This window comes from Vigna unguiculata, chromosome 3, assembly GCF_004118075.2.
Source record: "Vigna unguiculata cultivar IT97K-499-35 chromosome 3, ASM411807v1, whole genome shotgun sequence".
NCBI lineage: Eukaryota > Viridiplantae > Streptophyta > Magnoliopsida > Fabales > Fabaceae > Vigna > Vigna unguiculata.
In genome coordinates, this window is record NC_040281.1 from 11437910 (window position 1) to 11443909 (window position 6000).

The following is a 6000-nucleotide window of genomic DNA, read 5'->3' on the forward strand; positions in this document are numbered from 1 at the left end:
TAGGGATTCCGTTTTTGATTGGTGACTTGAAGACATGTGGTGGTGTGTTTATTCTTCTCTCTGAATTTCCAAATCCTTATCTACTCACTTTTGTTTTTCTTAAATTTCTTTTTCAAAAACTTTAAGGTTAAAAAGACTCAGATTTTGATGTCGATTTTGAAATATTCTTAATTTGTAATAATTTTTTTTTATTAAAAGCATTAAGTTTGAAGTAATTTGAACATCTCTATGTTGTATACATATGCATGTAAAAACAAAAGATGTGTATGTTATAACATAATATAATATTTGTCATGTATACATTAAATATATTTTGAATTGGGTGTAAATTTATAATTTATTATTATTTTAAATTTTGAGTAGAAATGTTAGTAAAAAAATATGCGTACTAAACATATTAATTTTTAATAATAATAAAATTAATACAATTATTATAAAAATAAGTATAAATAATTTTTATAATTTAATTAAAGATAAATTTTATTTATTTTATAGATGATTTTTATTTATTTAATTTAGAAAAATTAAATTTGAAAAAGGCTTAAATTAAAAAAAATCACTTGAAGGTAAAATTAGAAAAAAATTATAGATATCAAAACATAAATTTTCTTGATATAAATAATAAAATTATTATAAAATAAGTATAAATATTTTTTTTATAATTTAATTAAAGATAGATTTTATTATTTTATAGATGATTTTTATTTATTTAATTTAAAAACTATTAAATTTGAAAAATGGTTAAATTAAAAAAAATCACTTGAAGGTAAAATAAAAAAAATATAGATATCAAAACATAAATTTTCTTTATATATTTATATAATCACCCGTGAAAAAACATGTTATATGTTTTTATTGTTTGTATGATAATAAAATTATTATTATTATTATTATTATAAAATAAATATAAATAAGCTTTATTTTCTTATTTTAAGTGAATTTTATTTATTTTGTAGAAATGCTTTTGTTAAAGATAGTTATTTTAGACTAAAAAATAGTTAAATTGTGAATAATAAGAAGATAGGTAAGGGGAGAAGAAATTGTAGGAATAAATTGTGGCAATTAAATTTTGTAAGAAATTTATTTTATAATTATTTTGTATATGTAAGAAGAATAAAGAAATTAGTATTTTAAAATCAAAACCGCTATAGTGTTTGTTCCTTTTGTACCCTCTATAGTTCAAATGGTGTTTTTAGTTGCATGTGAGTAAGAGTGAGTCGCATTTGACTCAATCTTACTCAAATGGTTTCTTTACTTGTTGATGATCCTAAAAATACTTTCGGATAATTGATCTTAAGTTTATTGTGAAAATAGACTCACTTGTTAATTTGAGCAGTTAAAGAAGTGTTTTTACTATACTAACGAGATTCTACAAGGTACGGGAAACTAGAAATACAACTTTTTGTGTTACATAACCTTTCCAAATCGTTTTTTCAGTTACTTAATTATGCAGTTGCATAACTCTCCAGGTGTATAATAGCAAACAATGCAATAATACTTTTCTTTGAATGTTTTCTTTCTAAAACCCTTTCTCTCTTTCCTCTATTTCTTTACATGGTATGACTTTGTCACATCTATTACCTCTTGTCTTGGACCCTTACTCAGTTGAAGATATTGAAGCTTAACACAGGAATAATGCTTCGAAAAGCATCGCACCACTAATCATTCTTCTCACACCAATGTTTGTCCTTAAGGATTTATTCGCAGTGTATGTCCAAACCTCTCATGGTACAACAGGAACATCTCAGATATATCTTGAGTATAACAGAAACTAGCAAGATACACTCTTTACATAATATCAATAAACCCAAATCACGAATAAAGAAAAAAAAGAGTGAGAGAATGAAAGGAGAAGAAACCTAAGAGAGAAAAGATGTGAGTTGAATTGTGTCCCTTTATAGAGAGCACCAGACCACCTTTTTATAGGTGTGAACGAGGGATGGTGATCGATTAAATTTATAGCTCATAATGAATATCTTGTGACAACTCAACAACGGTCATATTTATTCTAATGACCAAATAAAAAATGTTGTATCAATAATGACCAAAACGAAACTACTATAGTTATAATGGCCAAATTGCAACTGCATATTTTGCAATAAATAGATTTTACAACAGTCACAACGTCTTTAGTGTCAAATATGTTCAAAATATATTGAGTAGGTTTATGCTAACTCTTCACACCTTGCTTGTGATGCCTCTTAACCTTCTTTACTCACTAGGCCCACCCTCCACTTTACAAGACGTCTTTGGTACCCAACAACATTACTCATGACACTAATACATTCTCGAATAAACAACCATATCATGGCCAAGAAAATGTCAAGATAGATAATGATACATGTTTGTCCATCTCTCATATTGGGTTTGCATATTATACGATTCCTTCCAAAAATCATATTATATTTCTTTGTCACCTTTTGCAAGTGCAAGATAGAACAAAGAATTAAGAATCTATTAAGTGTATCTAAGTTCCCTCGCAACAATAATGTTTATTTTTAATTTCACCCTAATGACTGATTTGTTAAACAATAGGGAACCAAGGAAATTATTCTTCATGGGCATCTTAAGGACAGGACAAACTCTATGTGTTCACTGATCTTCGTTGTCCCAACCATACCACGAGCCAAGGGCAACTGCACACAATATACAGTATAAGTGTAACACCCCATTTAATTAATAACACTAATTAAAGGAATGTCACACGGAATAGTATTAGAAACAAAGTCCTGGAGACACTACTCATCACGATTATCCAAGAGAAAACCTGAATAAGAAAATGGCACACTACGATGCCATAACAAAGTATAAAATATAAATCAACAACATTTAGAATTTTAAGCCTAAAGGCCAGCAGTACACGGGCTATAACCCTAAAGGAAAGTCCAAGTAAACTTAAATTCAGTCCAAGCAGACTATGCAGCGGAACCTCCATCACCCTGACGATTATGGGGAGTTCTCACCTCTGCTCACATCAACAAGTTGATGATCATTGCAAAAGAAAAGACCACACCACAGAACATACAACAAACAACAGAAGGGTAAGCTAGAGCTAAAATTAGTTTTATCATGCAATCAAATATACTTTCACAGTCCAATATACATACATCATCCAAGCATGTTATGACCTTCCAAACAATACACTAAGACTCGACTTGACTCGACTCATTCAGATACATATAATCTGATCAGATTCAGCGGATGCTTGCACTTGTGGTGGATACCTCTGCTCACCCCCGAGCTATGTGTTACAAGTGTTACAATGAATCAATCCCTCACACATAAGGTTAGCCCTTAGTGAGTCTCAGGCCTCCTGCTACTCTCACCACAAGAGTCAGTCCGCTCTAAGTGAGACTAACTGACTCTTTAGAGTGTCAAGATGCAACTTTACCTTGAATCCTTATCAAATTATATAGATGGGGCACTACCATGAACTCCCACTAACATTGGTCATGGAATTACATCCCGACCACTGAAGCACTACCATGAGGTTTCACCTAGAGGCTCATGAAATTACGCACTGACACAGACCAAACATACTCAATCAATAAAGTAATATTTATCATGCACATAACTCTCATGCCAACCTTTATAACCAAATCCTCATTCATATTCCATGTTGAATCCATTCCAACTCATCCTTCCCAATCCATGAATATAGAATTTCACCTCATACCAATACCATGCCATTTTGATACCAACCATTTTATTGAAATCACATGCCAAGATTTATCCAAGCTCATCATTCACAGCTCGTACACCCTCTTACTCATGCATATTCACTCATATCATGCTTTAACATAGCAATCCAACTTAACATCACATTATGCAAACGATTTAGGGATTTTAGAAATAAACTGCAGTTTGTGTAAAGCTAAAAAAATTTATGTATTTATATTCAAATTAAATATGATTGAATCAAGAACCAAATGAAACAAGCAACAAAGGTCAATGTTGTCAACAACTAAACTACAGTGATCTTGTGATAAAAACTGCTCTCACTATAGAGCTCCGATTCAAGATCGGACCGGTCAAAGTCAAAAACTATGTGTTAAGGATCAGCTGTTAAAATATCAGTTCGATCCAACGGTTAAGGAAGTAGTAAATTTAATTTTACGAAAAGAGTACAGTGTTGTCAACAACCAAACTACAGTGACCTTGCGATAAAAACAGCTCTTACTACAGAGCTTCGATTAAAGATCCGACCGGTCAAAGTCAAGAATTTTGTGTTAAGGATCAGCTGTTAAACTTTCAGCTCGATCCAACGGTTAACGCAGTAGGAATCTTCATTTTACGAAAAGTGTGCAATGCAGAAAAAGAGTAGCGCCACATCAATCAAACATACTCGCACACCATACATCTTTATTCGACCAACAACCTCATTCAAGCATCACAGCTATACAAACACACCAAAAATCGGCAAAATAACTTTAAATACATAAACCCTAGCTTCCCTTACCTGGAAAAAGCTAGTAGAATATCCCGACACCCAAGCAAGTGAGTACTACCTACCACGGAGCAGATTTACAATCTGTAAAATAATGGAATAGATTCAAAATGGGTTACCATGGTGAACCCTAGTTAGAATCATGATGACAGAGCTGGGAATGAAAAAGGCACGGTGGAGAATCGACTTACATGGATTGAAGAATGGGGTTGAGTTAACACAAAGAAGGGTAAGACCCAAACCCTAGCAGAGCTTCTGTGGAGAGAAAAGGGAAGAGTGAGAGCACTGGTTTTGGCAAGTGAGTGCAGAATGAGGGGCCTTGGCTGCTTTAGGGGCCTTGTCACCCTATGGGCCAGCCCTTAGGCCCATTATATTAGGGGCATCCCTTTAAAATTATGGCAGAAAAATAAAGAGGGTTTTACAATAAGACCATCAGCAACCCCCTAGGCCGCTTACTTTGTACTAAGGAATCCCTTAATATACAGTATACGGCCATCAGCAACCCCCTAGGCCGCTTACTTTGTACTAAGGAATCCCTTGGTATACATTATACGACCATCAACAACCCCCTAGGTCGCTTACTATGTACTAAGGAATCCTTTAGTATACGACATACGACCATCAACAATACTCTTAGGCCGCTTACTCTGTACTAAGGAATCTCTTAGTACACAGTAAGCGGCCATCAATAATCCTCTTAGGCCGCCTACTTTGTACTAAAGAAGTCCTTAGTATAGAGTAAGCGACCTCATATCCAACCATGACTACTCAAATGACTAAGCGGCAAAAGAAGTACCCAACCACTCAAACCCACATAACCGCTTACTGGATACTGCATACTCAGAATACGCCATAGAGTATGTGGTATCCGACATTATTGACTCACAACCGCTTACCAACAACTATCAAGGGGTCTCCTGGTAATTTCACCCATTGTCACTGGATCTAGAGACAACTAAAAGAGGTATTTGGGTCCAAAAGCCCACTCCAGGTAGGACCCACAAGTAAAAAATGTATAAATAGCACATTGTTCTATGCATTGATTATGCATTAAAATATTCTCTAAATCTCTAATATCGCCAGTGCTAACTTAAGCATCAGAGTGTCTTTTGTAGGCACTTCTGCGCCTTCCTCGGAGAATCACCAGAGCAAGGAAAGACCAGCCAACAACCAGATACTAGGACAATTAGGTAGTCTTGGAGAGTACGACTTGGTCTTATAAGAACATTCGCCAACCTAGTGTTCTCATTGCCTTGACTTCATATTCTCATAATATGTATCAATTGTGGCATTCCTGTCTTGCTCATGCCTTTTCAAAATTCACTCATCGTGTAATGAATATATGCAATATCAAACACTTTAAACATCATGTTTTTTGTTTTTGTGAACCCTCTATACGCAAAAAATCACATCAGTTAAATTTTCATTTGGCTTCATTTATAGTTACACTACGTTTTTAAAATTAGTTTACATTAATATTTAGGGTCCTTCGATTGTTCCCTTATCCACTAGGCACACTACTCTGTAGCATTTTTGGATGTTTTTTCACATTA